The sequence below is a fragment of the Gymnoscopelus braueri genome (genome assembly GCF_963280865.1).
Source record: "Gymnoscopelus braueri genome assembly, chromosome: 18".
Classification (NCBI taxonomy): Eukaryota; Metazoa; Chordata; class Actinopteri; order Myctophiformes; family Myctophidae; genus Gymnoscopelus; species Gymnoscopelus braueri.
The window spans coordinates 40282608-40299609 of NC_137618.1; positions in this window are offsets into that span (position 1 = coordinate 40282608).

Sequence of the window (17002 nt, forward strand, 5' to 3'; positions counted from 1 at the left end):
AATTGTATTATTAATTCTATTAGTTCAGTGGTAAAAAAAAATCTGGTGTAGAAAAGGAAAGTTACGTTGTGCAGCTTTAACCCATTCAATCCGGGAAAGCATCTGTGTCATTTTAGATTGGATGTCGAGCAGAAATCTTGTATCTTCTTCATGTTTCAACATTTAATGTTTTTTCGTAAATGAATGACCATACTTCATCATACAAGAGTGTCGCGCAAAAGTGCTGAAAATAGCAGATCTACAAGCTCAAAAGTTCACAACAAGTTCAAACGCTATTTTCACTACTTTTAAATGTTTACTACTCAGGTTTCCACCCAACAACGACAATAATATAGCAACTTATGTTTATCAGGATTTAGAAGGCATTTTGTCGAATCGGCCTCAGGTCTTAATGGCTTTAACACTCGGGATGAATGAGTCACACTCGGCTCCGGTTGGGGTTTCTTGCGAGGCGGCTCAGCGTGCGCGGTTGGTTGGTTGGCCCGGGAGACGTACCGTAGGCATGGTGGCAATCTGGCCAAACAAAGAAACAATAAGTCCCTGCGTTGGACACCCGTCTGTCTCCACTCTGTCCCCATGGGAGCGAGGAGATGACGTCAAAAACACCACGGAAACCATAGGCAGTGGTGGAAGAAGTACTGTCATTTTTTACTCTGTTACAAGTAAAAGTCCGGTATTCAAAATGTTCTTGCGTAGAAGTACAAAAGTGTTGGCATCAAAATATACTTAAAGTACTAAAAGTAAAAGTTCTCGTTAGGCAGAATGTCCCATTTCACAAGTTTTTGTTTTTAATGTATGAAAATCGTTTGAAAATAGCAGATCTAAAAGCTCTTGTAGAGCTTGTAGATCGGCTATTTTCAAATAGCCAAAGTTTACATAGGGCGTTCATGTATGTTTTGTAGTGGAGTAACAAGTACAATATTTGACTCTGAGATGTAGTGGAGTAAAAGTAAAACAAATTGAAAATACTCCAGTAAAGTAAAAAATACCTCAAAATTGTACTTAAGTACAGTACTTAGTTACTTTCCACAAACAAAGAAACAATAAGTCCCTGCGTTGGACACCCGTCTCCACTCTGTCCCCATGGGAGCGAGGAGATGACGTCAAAAACACCAAGGAACCATGGAAATGACCCCCACAGGGACAAACAGGTGTCTGGACCAGGTCTATGAAAACAAGCCTTAAAGAAGCGACTACATACGAAAAACACATGAGCGCCTATAAAGATGGGCCATTTGAAAATACCCGATCTACAAGCCCACCACGCAACGCGTGGAGCTTGTAGATCTGCTATTTTCAAAATAAAATCTTGAAAAAATAATAAACATTTTGAATATTTTTGAAACATTTTAACAAGACAAATCTGGTACGGGGTCCCTGGCACAGACACAGAGAGAGAGAGAGAGAGAGAGAGAGAGAGAGAGAGAGAGAGAGAGAGAGAGAGAGAGAGAGAGAGAGAATTGGTGGTAGGGTGGGGGGATTAATCACATACACACCCCATACACATCCCAACTTTTTTTTCTCCAGAGAAATAGCAAATCAACAAACTTGTATGCTCGTAGATTGCTATTTTGCTATAATGTTAGAATCAAAATAGTCAGATAAGATTTGTGCATAAAACAAAATATTAGAAAACCTACCCCACACACACACACACACACACACACACACACACACACACACACACACACACACACACACACACACACACACACACACACACACACACACACACACACACACACACACACACACACACACACACACACACACACACACACACACACACACACACACACACACACACACACTCTCTCTCTCACACACACACACACACACACACACACACACACACACACACACACACACACACACACACACACACACACACACACACACACACACACACACACACACACACACACACATACACACACACACACACACACACACACACACACACACACACACACACACACAAATACGTAATTACATTCTCCGAGGTGTTGAAAAATGGGGATTGAATAGGTGTCCTTCCTATTATAAATGATCTTAAAGCCAGTCATTCTCATGCTGTGATCCTAAATTGTTTTCTCAACTCATGTTTACACATTTTTGCAGCAGATTTGTTCTCTGTCTGGCTGTGAACGTCTTTGTTGTGCCCTCCCCACTCCTTTTTGTTGTTGTTGCTCTTATGTATGCGAGCATGCGTGCGCACACACACACACACACACACACACAAACACACTCACATACACAAAGATTTGTATTAGTGAGGACATCAACATTTTAGGACAGCGGTTTTATGAATGCCATTTTTATATACATTTAGCCAAAAATATTTTTTCAGCCATGAAACAACCATTCTTCTTGTGTGAGGGCAAATGTCTGTTTCTTGTATTCTACTAAACTCCTGGGGACATTTTGGTCCTCACAAGTATAGTCACACACACACACACACACACACACACACACACACACACACACACACACACACACACACACACACACACACACACACACACACACACACACACACACACACACACACACACACACACACACACACACACACACACACACACACACACACACACAGTTAATGTGATTAACTGTTTCTAACTTTGCCAATTGCTTTAAACTGTATGTTTTGTATTGTTGTTTGTTGCACCGTTGTTTGTCCAGTTTGATTGCATGTTGAATGCTTAATGGACCACAATGGAAACAAGCCTTTGGCTTTTTATTGTGTGGGCGTTTTTAACTCGTTGTACTGCTGAACTTTAAAAAATGTCATTAAAATATTCGCACGCACACACACACACACACACACACACATGCGCGCACACGCACACAAAACCTCATCTTTGATGCCTACATTTATGGCCCGTCATACAACGGCATCACGCGCCAGAAATAGTGGATTCACAAGCACCACAAGCTTTTGGGTCTGCTATTTCCAGCGCTTGACGCCATCATGACTAACTTAGTATAAATCGATGCTACATCGCAGTACTAACTGCAGGCTACCTGTCTGCTTCCTGCAGCGGTAGTCATTACTTATCCGTCAACTTCCCCAGAATCCTTTGACAGCACTGTCTGCCTTCATATTCCTCTCTCGCTCTCTCTTACTTTTGTTCACTGATGGAAGAGGTATTCACCTGTTTTACTTAAGTCAAAGTATCAATACCACTATGTAGAAATACTCTGTTACAAGTACAAGTCTGGTATTCAACATTTACTTGAGTAAAAGTAGGAAAGCATTGGCATCAAAATGTACTTAAAGTACCAAAAGTAAAAGTGCTCATTACGCAGAAGGTCCCATTTCACAGGTTTGCAAATGCATAAAAATCCTTTGAAAATAGCAGATCTACAAGCTCATGCGTCTCATTGTGACGCGTTGTGAGCTTGTAATCCAAATCTGCAAAGTAACTAGTAACTAAAGTTTTCAAATACTTGTAGTGGAGTAAAAAGTACAATATTTCCCTCTGAGATGTAGTGGAGTAGAGTATAGAAAGTATTCAAAATTGGAAAAACAAAAATCCTCAAAAGTGTACTTAAGTACAGTACTTGAGTAAATGTACTCAGTTACTTTCCACCACTGCTTATCCGTCAACTTCCCCAGCATCCTTTGACAGCACTGTCTGCCTTCATAGTCCTCTCTCGCTCTCTCTTACTTTTGTTATATCTCTTTCTTTTCTCTTTTCCGCTGTGTGCTGCTGACTCCAGGTACCTCGCTTAATGACATACCAACACAAGCTGTCAAAGAATACGTCGACAAAGAGCTAAATATAGCGTCTCTGTCGGTGATGCACACACACGTCAGCTGGGGCACGGCGGACAGAGAGCCAGCCAGTTCATTATCTATAGGATCATAGATGGAAGAAGTACTCAGTACTCACATACTTTTTAAAGTAAAAGTAGCCTATCAATACAAGTAAAAGCTCTGTTACAAGTAAAAGTCCGGTAATCAAAATTGACTTGAGTAAAAGTACAAAAGTACAGGCATCAATATACTTAAAGTGCCAAAAGTAAAAGTACCCAATACGGAGAAGTTGTGTATAGTGTATAAAAGCTCACAAACACGTTGTAAGCTTTTAGATTGGCTATTTTCAAATAGCCAAAGTTATAGGGTTGACGTGGTTAATATGTTCTGTGATAATAATCAAAATCCACAAAGTAACTAGTAACTAAAGTTTTCAAGACTAATTGTAGCGATATTTGCCTCTGCGATGTAGTGGAGTAGAAGTATAAAGTATTGAAAATTGGAAATACTCCGTTAGAGGAAAAATACCTCAAAATTGTACTGAAGTGGAGTACTCGAGTAGGCTACATATACTTAGTTACTTTCCACCACTGTGTAGGTTGGAGCTGGCATGTTAAGATAAGACAAACCTCCATTGATCCCCGTTGGGGAAATTCAGGGTGTCGTATAGCAGCAACGGCTGTACGTCTGAAACACAGGATAACTAGGCTACAGGTAAGAGTAGAGAGATAAGAATATGCTATGCATTCCCCATGCACCGCATGTCGCTGACCAGGCTATTCTGTCGCTTTTTAAGTCTCTTTTTGTTAAGCGAGTCAGACAGGGACCGGCAGATATGTTCTATTCCCACAGAGATCACATTACAATTGGAAGCGGAGTGCTGTTATTTCTTTTCATGAAGGTTTCCTTTCATATAGACCAGATCAGAATGTTTGTAAACAAACGTGCAGAGTGGTATTTCCGGGCACAATGTCTATATCAAAATCAGTTTCACTACTTTGACCCCTATCTATATACCAGTGGTGTAAAGTAACTAAGTACATTTACTCAAGTACTGTACGTAAGTAAAATTTTGAGGAACTTTTACTTTACTGGAGTATTTCCAATTGTCAGTTCTTCTACCCCTCTACATCTTAGAGGCAAATATTGTACTTTTACGCCACTACAATTATTTGAAAACTTTATAGTAACTTATTACTCTGTAGATTTTGATTATTATTACAAAACATACACTAACCACTTCAGCCATATATATTTCTATCTACGAGCTCACATATTTCTTAAGCTCACAATGCATCGCATTGCGACGCATTGTCAGCTTAAGAAATATATGTAGAAGTATATTTTGAATTCTGTATAAGTATAGTAGTATATATATATATAAAGTATATTTTGAATTCTGGACTTTTACTTGTAACAGAGTATGCATACTGCATTGCAGTATTGATACTTTTACTTAAGTAAAAACTGTGAGTACTTTTTCCATCACTGCTACAGTATATATATCGCCTATTTGAAAATAGCAGATCTACAAGCTCACAAAGTCGTGTCTTGATGCATTGCTGCAGACGTACACTCACCTCTGGGAACAGAATACTAAGTAGTTATTATGTCCACAATGATTAAAATGTTGTGACACAATCGAGGAACTGCCATGCTAATTACTATGAACTTCAAATATATCAACAACAATTAGCAGTGTGTACATCGACACTTTTAGAATTTCCAGCTCTCTCCTTGAGCTTTAGGTCACTCAAGGAGAAATGTAAAAAATAATGTCAAGGAACCCTGAGGCCAGATCTAAAGATTTTCTTTGCCAGACTCTTGGGGGTTCAGCCGATAATTGTCAGTGTGTAACTGATTGACTGAAAGACTCCCCATTGATGAAAAACACAATAATCCCTCCGCTCAGCTTGCCGCAAACAACCAGTGATGTGGCAGTTTTCCATTACCTCGGTTTGCTTTCCCAACAAACCCAACACAGAAACATATGCTTCTCCATTATCCTGCACAGCCAGTGGTGTGCAGCAGGCATTTCATACTTTACTGGGCAAGTTCATCCGAATGAAATGGCCCATCAAGTAATTCCGGAGAGAGAGAGAGTTGCCAAGCTTTGAAAACAAACAACTCAACTTAAAAGTAACTTTTTAACCCATTAAGACCTGAGGCCGATTCAACAAATAAATGCCTTCTAAATCAGTTGGCTCTCACACTTTCGAGATTTTTCAAAAATGTTCCAAAGTGACGCGCTGTGAGCTTGGACGTCTGCTATTTTTGAATAGTCAAAGCAAAAATCAGATGCTTTCCCGGTTTTAATGGGTTAAATTAGTCCTGCTTTCCTAGCCTGTTGCCTGCATAAATCTATATATTTAACTAACATTAGAGATTCACTGGCGCTCCTGCTCTGCATGTATAAACAGTGTCTATGTTTAGAACAAGCATCAATTCCGCTGTCTGCTGTAGGTAGTCGCACTGACAGAGAAATCGGGTTGAGTAGGAAAGACCTTCATTAGCTAATAGTTGACATTGGCAGGATAAATACATCCATTTTTTGAAAAAAGAAAAAAGAGAAAAATGGCCAAAACAGATTTGATCATTAGAGGGAATATTATTATGCCAGGCTGGATGACGGTGCAACAATATTTATTTAACACAACGTTATAGCAGTAATTGCTATGAGACAAGATAGTTATTAATATTCATAAACCACAACATCTTATAATCGTTATGGTTATTAATAAGTATTGATTATGTCACTTATTGAATCGTGAGTTCCTTACGAAATCTAGGTAAATATCCTGTTATGATTCACTGTTAATAAGAGAGTCCAACAACTTCTTGCTATGTAAGCGCTGGTAGTTATAATCACATAAAAAAAGCCAACCTGCTTTAAACCAGTGGTTCCCATCAACCTTTTTCTAGATCGGCCCTGATCTACACTTGAACATCTCAAAAGCGTTCGCGACCACCCATCTGACCACTTGACAAGATGGTACAATTTCTGTCCACACACTCTGTTCAGTCCAGGTTATACTGAACTGTCCAGCCCAACTCTGAGACACAGAGCGAGTAGACGGATAAGATGCCAATGAGCATTAGTGATGACCAACTACAGTACTATGAAGATAGGGTTGAAATGGGTGCTCCTTTAGAATACAATATGAGAGGGCACCCCGATATAAAAAAATGCTATTTTGTTCAAAATGTTAAATAAAATATCAGTTATATCAGTATAAGTAATGTAAAGTATACATGATTTGAACATGCAAAGTACATCATTATCAGACCTAAATTGACCCTTCAACTTCTTGTTTATGCCCCAAAATGATTGGATATACAGGTGTTGTATAGCAACTGTAGAACTATTAGAACTTAATTGTGAAATGTTCAATCATGTTCTAATCATGTATACTTTACATGACTTTTTTGTTTAGTTTTTAGACCAAATAGCCAATTTTACATCGAGGTGCCCATCTCTTCCTTAGTGCCCACCCTTCCTGTTACCCTCCTTTAAGCCTCATCTTATACTTCATCTTATGACAGTGTCGCGCAAAAATAGCCGATCTGCAAGCTCGCAGAGCGATGCGCAGTCTACAGATCAACTATTGTTGAATGTTTTTTAAAAGTCAGATTTTTTGAGGGGGCCTAGAATGACATTCCCAAAATAGGGACACCGTGCAGATTGAAAGTGGATATACATACAGTGACTAATGAATGTTACAGTATCCAGGGTCTGGCTGAAATAGTTTTGCCTATGCTTGTTTTTATTGCACATTATTAAAAAAAAATGTGTCTGGTAAGGGAAAAAGGGACGGTCGGCTAAAAGCAGAAATTATAAGATAACAGGAAAGCATACAGTGTGCAAAAAACACTGTATGCTAAAGAGGACACTGGGGCCTTGACAGTTATAAATGTTCTCTAAGCGTCGTCTTGCATTTCTAATTGATGGGATCCCAGCTAAACACAAAGCTAGCTAAACTGTTTTCGGGACAAACTATGAGAGGAATAAACAAAAGGAAAAAGGTATGCCTTTAAAATCACTCTCTCACTCTGTACTCACTCTATTTGATCTGCTCTTTTTTCCACTCAACTCGAAATGCTGAGAATACAAGCCCATCTACACGCACACAACGTGTCCTGTTAAGATGTGTTGTGAGCATATAGATCGTCTGTTTTTGGAAAATGTTGTCCCCCCCCAGATTAGGGATGATGATTAGGGTTTAAGTGGTTAGGTATGTTGGTAAGGCTTTCCCTTGTATTTCTGTCCAGTGACGGGCAGGCATACAGTGTCCGTATTAGGACATCCATCACTTGTCAGACAAAACTCCCTCTACAAGCTCACACCTCTACATCTAGACTATACAAGCTCACAGCGGTTCTGTCATGGCCGAGAGAGCTTAGTGCGTGACGGCTGAGGGAGTTTCTTTTTCTGACATCTGAGGAAGTTATTGACCGACAACCAACGGAATTTTGTCTGACACCTGGGGAAGTTTCTGACCGACAACCAATGGAATTTCGTCTGACACCCCGCTGAAGTTTCATCAGATGACGGCACTTTGTCTTGACAACCAGACGTTTAGTTCCCGACGCACCGATGCCTGGTGCTAAGGTCTGCCTGACAACTGACGGATGTTCTAATATGGAAACTGTACTATCGGCGAAAGTAAAGCCTTGGGCCGCCTCCTCCTCTGCATGCACCATGCATTATTAATCCAGAAATCAATGTCTCTGGACAGGGCAGGTCAGCTCTCCCAGGAGGAGGAGGAGTAGGAGGAGGGAATGACAGAGAGAGACAGAAGTGGATTGTATCTCACGGGAGGAGGTGAACTGGGGCCTGCATGCTGCCTACAGGGGAGATCAACGACCACTTTAAAAGGCCTGCGTGGCCAGAGATAAGGACGCACACACTGACCTTTTCATGGGGTAATGAGACGCCGTCCCTTAAAGGCATGCTTGAATTGTTGTCTCCGCCAGGCCAAAAGGCATGGCAAGAGAGTATGTTTTACCCCCTGTCCGTCCGTCCGTGTGTGTGTGTCCGTCCGTCCGTCTGTGAACAGCTAATCTCCGGCACCGTTGGCTTGATCGCAGCGAAACTGTGCACAAACACTCCCTGGATGCCAATTCAGAACCTCTGCCCCAAATCTTTCACATGGGCCTTTTATAGCGCCACCAGAAGGCCGATTTGTGCAAAACATATTTTTTGACAGTACTCCTACAGATTTTGTCCAAAAATCCCGCAAATCGGTACACAGTATCTCTATAGTCATTAAACGAAACGTCTCTTTCAGATTTTTCATATTCCATCCTGATTGGCTAAAAATGGCTTCCAAAGTTTGCAGGAATACTCCGTTTTGAACAAAATGCCTCAAATCATGAACACAGCATGCAATTTCCGTGAAATTTTGCACGCATATTTCCACTATGCCGAGGAAGAAATAGCACTTGAAATTTTTTAAATCAGCCTCATGGTGGCGCTATAACAGGCCAATTCATGTTTGTACCTATAACTGCACCGATCTGTGTAAAACTTTGTATGCACACTCCCTAGAGGTCAAGGAAAAACCTTTGCCCTGCATTTTTCACATCTGCCTTTTATAGCGCCACCAGGAGGCCGACTTACGTAAAACACATTTTTTTATATTACTCCTTCCGATTTTATCCAAATTTCACGCAAATCGGTACACATGATCTCATAGTCATGTGATCAAGACGGATGTGTTTGATTTTTCATATTCCATTCTCATTGGGTAAGATTGACATCTAAAGTTTGCAGTAGTGGCTTTTTTTGAACAAAGTTCCGCAAATCATGAACGTACCGTCCGATTGCGGTCAAACTTTGCACGCACCTTCAAACTATGTTGAGGAACAAATGCCACCCTTTTAACATTGGCCTGTTATAGCGCCACCAGCAGGTTTAATTTAGCAAAACAATTTTTTTGCAAAAAATGCCTCAAGCCATGAATGCAGTGTCCGATTGCCGTGCAAGGCCTAAAAAGAAATGGCACCCTTTTCACATTGGCCTATTATAGCGCCACCAGGAGGCCACAATAACCTACCTGACCTGGCGGAGACCTGTGCTCCGAGGAGCACTTTTTCTGTTTTTTTTACTTTTTTTTAGCATTTGTTGTTGTACTATTCTTTTTTTTAGGACCCATTTTCAGCCTATCTTCATATAATTGGTCCTCACTAATGCTCATTATGAGATGGTACCATTTTTGTCTACTCTTGTCTGTGTCTCAGAGGAGGGGAACTGTGGACAGTTCAGAAATTGCTTTAAATTACCAAACCCGTCAACCGATGATGTCACTGGTAGGCGGGATTCTAATCTGTCCACAGCCCTCCTCTGAGACACAGACCAAGACAAAATGGTACCATATTATAATGAGCAATTATAGGGCCAATTATAGGGCCAATTATAGGAAGATAACTTGAACCCCAGCATCCCTATTCTGGGGATAGATCGGCTATTTTTGGCGCAGAGATCTGGTGTCGACTGTAGAGTGAAAATAGAGCGTACCAAGTACAGTTGCAACTCAGGTCCGTTTTACTAAGAGGATTTATGTGGACAATAGGCCAGTGCTGGGATGAGCAGCTAGTATCAAATAATTTCATTTAACCTGATAGTACTGACCATGATACTGACATGATACTGACCATGATGCTGACTATGATACTGACCATGATACTGACATGATACTGACATGATACTGTCATGATACTGTCATGATAGTGACCATGATACTGACATGATACTGTCATGATAGTGACCATGATACTGACATGATACTGTCATGATAGTGACCATGATACTGACATGATACTGACCATGATGCTGACCATGATACTGAAATGATACTGACATGATACTGACATGATACTGACCATGATACTGACATGATACTGACATAATACTGACATAATACTGACCATGATGCTGACTATGATACTGACCATGATACTGACATGATACTGACATGATACTGTCATGATACTGACCATGATACTGACATGATACTGACATGATACTGACATAATACTGACATGATACTGACCATGATACTGACATGATACTGACCATGAATCTGACATTATACTGACCATGACTAATCATGATATTGATACGATACTGACCAAGATACTGACTTGATACTGGCAAGATACTGACCATGATACTGACATGATACTGACATGATACTGACATGATACTGACCATGATACTGACATGATACTGACATGATACTGACATGATACTGACCATGATACTGACATGATACTGACCATGATACTGACCATGATACTGACATGATACTGACATGATACTGACCATGATACTGACATGATACTGACCATGAATCTGACATGATACTGACCATGACTAATCATGATATTGATACGATACTGACCAAGATACTGACATGATACTGGCAAGATACTGACCATGATACTGACATGATACTGACCATGATACTGACATGATACTGACCATGATACTGACCATGATACTGACATGATACTGACCATGATACTGACCATGATACTGAAATGATACTGAAATGATACTGACCATGATACTGACCATGACTAACTATGATATTGATATGATACTGAACAGCACTCTGCAACCTGATTGCACACTCACTCGCTCGCTCGCACGCACACACGCACACGCGCACACACACACACACACACACACACACACACACACACACACACACACACACACACACACACACACACACACACACACACACACACACACACACACACACACACACACACACACACACACACACACACACACACACACACACACACAGGACTGTGCATGTTGATGTTCTGTATACATATTATGGTCTCAATTTTGAGTTTTGTATTTCCAGTATTTTCAGTGTCTGATAATCACTGGAGAGACTCCTGTTGACCACTGGTTGGGGAAAAAAAGATGATGTATGTGTTTTGTGTTGTTATAAGAGCATCCTCTACAACCAATACAAAAACAAGGATAAAAGGTGCCTACCTTTTATTCATGTTTTTGGACCAACTCAGACTGTTAGATGCCTTTTAACCAGTCTGGTTTTTATACTTTGCACCTTTAATGAAATAAATATTTAAAAGGCATCTAACAGAGTGAGTAGCTCTAGTGCTTTCCTTTCATCTAAGCTGCTGTCTCCCGCTCCTGTGATGCTCCGGACCACTGCCTAATACATTGGTTCACCTTTTTCAAGGTCTCCCAAATTAATATGTACCTGACCACCTGGAACTCCCTCAAAAGACCCCTGGGGCCCACTTTGACAACCACTGGCCTAATAATACGGTACAGGACAGATGTGCAGTGCATTCTTTCTCACAAAGACAAAAACAAATCAGAATGACAAATGCTGTTGTTTGACTTCACAAAGCTTGCTTTGTCTTTGCTGCTCTCAGAAGTGGACATAATGTCATCCAGCCCACAGCATCATGTCCTACTGTGGTCTGCAGTTAGCTGCTGGGGGGCAAAAGAAAACACACAAATTAACCAGAATAAACGCACTAACACACATGCATGTAGACACAGACCTACAGGCAAAATGGTCCGACTCCTCACGATGCCTATTTCTCAAATTCTACTATACTTGTGGGGACGTTTGGCCCTCACTAGTATAATACAAGCACACACACACAGAAACGCACACGCAAGTGCACGTGGACACACACGATCAGAGGAAAGAACTGCCTGTTTCCGCCTGTTTCCACGTCAATGTGAAACCCAGGGGAAATCTGGAGACAAATGTGAACACATACAGTAGCCAGTCTCCCAGCGTGCTGTTGCGTGTCCATCCTTGAATATCGTTGCTGTTGGGCCGAAACCTTGATATTCAGTTATTCACTTGAAGTAATGCCCTAATTCGTCATACAACAGTGTCGCACAAAAGTATAGTGAAAATATCCGATCTACACGCTCACAATGGATTTTAAAACGTTTTTAGAATAATGTCAGCATCATGATCAGTATCATGTCAGAATCATGTCAGAATCATGTCAGTATCATGTCAGTATCATGGTCAGTATCATGTCAGTATCATGGTCAGTATCATGTCAGTATCATGTCAGAACCATGTCAGTATCATGGTCAGTATCATGTCAGTATCATGGTCAGTATCATGGTCAGTATCATGTCAGTATCATGTCAGAACCATGTCAGTATCATGTCAGTATCATGGTCAGTATCATGTCAGTATCATGGTCAGTATCATGGTCAGTACCATGGTCAGTATCATGGTCAGTATCATGTCAGTATCATGGTCAGTATCATGTCAGTATCATGGTCAGTATCATGGTCAGTATCATGTTCAGTATCATGGTCAGTATCATGGTCAGTACCATGGTCAGTATCATGGTCAGTATCATGTCAGTATCATGGTCAGTATCATGGTCAGTATCATGGTCAGTATCATGGTCAGTATCATGGTCAGTATCATGTCAGTATCATGGTCAGTATCATGGTCAGTATCATGTCAGTATCATGGTCAGTATCATGTCAGTATCATTGTCAGTATCATGGTCAGTATCATGGTCAGTATCATGTCAGTATCATTGTCAGTATCATTGTCAGTATCATGGCCAGTATCATGGTCAGTATCATGTCAGTATCAGGTCAGTATCATTGTCAGTGTCATGGTCAGCATCATGTCAGTATCATGTCAGTATCATGTCGTTATCAGGTCAGTATCATGTCAGTATCATGGTCAGTATCATGTCAGTATCATGGTCAGTATCATGGTCAGTGTCATGTCAGTATCATGGTCAGTATCATGTCAGTATCATGGTCAGTATCATGTCAGTATCATTGTCAGTATCATTGTCAGTATCATGGTCAGTATCATGGTCAGTATCATGTCAGTATCATTGTCAGTATCATTGTCAGTATCATGGCCAGTATCATGGTCAGTATCATGTCAGTATCAGGTCAGTATCATTGTCAGTGTCATGGTCAGCATCATGTCAGTATCATGTCAGTATCATGTCGTTATCATGTCAGTATCATGTCGTTATCATGTCAGTATCATGTCAGTATCATGGTCAGTATCATGTTATTATCATGGTCATTATCATGGTCATTATCATGGTCAGCATCATGGCAGTATGGGTTAAGAAGGGCTAGGGCCCTGAACCACCAGAACCCTTCCCATAAATACTATTTCAGCCCCCTTCTGAACCCTTCTCACCCGTTCTTAACCTTCCTGAAACCCCTCTGGCCCCTTCTGAACCTATAGACCAGGTGTCCATAAGACTGGACTGGGATTATGTGGGACGTTCTCTCATAATGTCTCTAGTACAGTCATGCCATTACATAAACCCACACTCATATCACAGGTACAACCTCACACAAACTGAAAGGTGTATGTGGGAGTGTACTGTAGTGTACATCTGGGACTTTTGTGCGTGTATGCGTGTACTGCATGCACGTCTGTCTTTCTGTGTGTGTGTGTGTGTGTGTGTGTGTGTGTGTGTGTGTGTGTGTGTGTGTGTGTGTGTGTGTGTGTGTGTGTGTGTGTGTGTGTGTGTGTGTGTGTGTGTCTGTGGTTTAACCTTTTGTATCGTTATATAAGAGGCTGTGTGTTTTGCGTTACACGTGTGGGTCTTGTATCACATGTGTGTTTAGTGTATTTTCGTGTGTGCGTGCGTGCGTGTGTGCGTGCGTGCCTGCGTGTGCAAGAGAGAGAAAGAGAGAGAAAGAGAGAGAGAAAGAGAGAGAAAGAGAGAGAGAAAGAGAGAGAGAAAGAGAGAGAGAAAGAGAGAGAGTAAGAGATAGAAAGAGAGAGAAAGAAAGAGAAAGACAGAAAGACAAGCAGAGATACTCCGTAATCTGCAGACTCGCCTCTTCAGACTCCACCTCACCCCCTAGCACTTCACTCTCCCTTCTTTCCATCTTTTCCGTCGATTGATGCTACTGATTGACCAAAATAAAGCTACTATCGTCTCCGTCGGGTGGAAATATGTCCAAAACTGTTACTTTTCAGGATTGAAGTCAAGATCAACAAGCTCATGCGTTTAGCGCCGCGTTTTCAGCTTCTAAACATGCTACATTTGATGCTTTTGTGTGACACTGATCAAGTAGGCCATTCATTTACGAAAAAACACAAAAAGTTAGAATATGGAGATAAGAGGACAGCAACGATATGCACTCATCGGACACTTTATCAGGTAGAGCACACTTTTCCAACTGCTCCTTAACGCAAGTGTCTCATCAGCCAATCACACGGCAGCAACTTAATGCATTTAGGCCTGTAGACTTAGCCTGGAAACCAGACAAATCTGCCATTGCAAAAAAAAAATTGCCCTCTGCGAATTTGGTCTGGCACCGCTCAGTTGTGATTGGATTTCACTCCCTCCGAAGCAGTGAGGGACCAATCAGGGCCCAGTATGCAAATATGGGGCGGGTTTATCACCAGAATATTTTTTTTATCCTCCCCTTGGAAATGTAGGTTCCACACAGACATCCCAGACTAATATCTACGCAGTGATATTAGTCTGGCCATGCCAGGCTACTGTAGACTTGGTCAAGAAAGTCTGCTACGGTTCAAACCGGTGAAAAAAAAGGTGACTTTGAACGTGGCATGGTTGTTGATGCCAAATCAGAGAGAAATTTCTGATCTCCTGGGATTGTCAAGCACAACCATCTCTAGGGTTTACAGAGAATTAGGCAACGTTTTTCCAATCATCTATTGTCTAATTCTGGTGAGCCTGTGCTAATTCTTCTGCTGCTGTAGCCCATCTGCCTCAAGGTTCGACGTGTTGTGCATTCAGATAACAAAGACTTTAGGATCACAATGGAAACAAGTCCCCAGGACTTTGTTGTGCTATCCTTTTAGCCTAATTGTCTTACTGTACCTCAGTGCTGTTTACATTTCTGACTAATAAAGTAATCAATCAATCAATAAAAATAAAAAAAGAAGATGACTCAGGCACCCACGTTCCCTAACTGATTGGATCTTATCAGTCACGGTATGGCCTGCTCTGATTCGTCAACAACCCTATGACATAACATGACCCTTTCCCAGGAGAAAACAAATGACATCTTGACTCTACCCTGCATTGCTGACATTGTTGTCTATGCTATGCGGCTGTTGTACAGTTAAATTCAGGATTTCATTTTATTATTTACTACTGACTACACACACAGGAGACAAGCTATTATTCGAGTGATTCGCGACAATTCCCATGTCATGAAAACGTATTAATGTGGATGAAGCCTTACTTACAACACGCTGACCTTTGCCTGTATCCAAGTCTACTTACCGTCTCTCAGGTTAATTGGAATACATCTGCGACCTTTGTCGGAGGCCAGGGACGCCGCCTTTTGGTGTCCTTGGCAGGGAGAGACGGGCACAGGGACCCACCGCGTGCCATGAATGAATCCATTGAATAATGGTTTTCCCGTGCAGAGTGGACACAGCAGGAGCAGGGACAGTTTCCTGACAAAGCTAATAGCTTGTAAATGAGGACGGATGTTGACTGCGGTCGCAGTGATGGGAATGTGTGACTGTGGCATGCCAGTAGAAGACGCACGCACGCACGCACACACACACACATACACACACACACACGGTGGCTCCATCACAAAGCAAAAGTATGTTTGCTTTGTGATGGTACCCCCCCTCATCACAAATTGTCCGCCCTCTGTCGTCTCGAGGCTTCACAGTTGTTGTTTTTTTGCCACCGGTCTCACATTGAGACAACCTCCCCTCCCCTCTACACACGACCATGCACCCCCGTCTGTCTATCGCTGTCCCCGTCTCCACCGATCGATCGCACAGTGGGGGACTGGGGGGACTGGGGGCGTTGAAGGTCAGCCTTTGAAATCTGACACCTGATTGGCAGCTGGTGCGGGGGGGGGGGGGGTTCGGCGTGGTGGCGGGGGCGTGGCTTGGAGTGGTGGTGTGGGGGGTAGGGGGTGGGCGGTGTTCTCAACTCAGGCGTTTGGAAGCGCGTGTTTTACCCGGCCTTCAGCCGGGTAAAACACCTCGGTGGACGTGGCCCCTTAGTAATCATTCAATTACACCATGGTTATGGCATTACACGTATCACAGACATGGTCCTTCATTAGCATAATCAGGGTAAGGTCTTAATTGCAGTGAACATAAAATGATGGGAGATTTCTGATGACTTGTTCCACTTATGAAGACGTTATGAATCAAACCATGTAAACTGACGTTATTATAATAGTGGAATTAATGTAACAAAAACGTAAGATTGAAA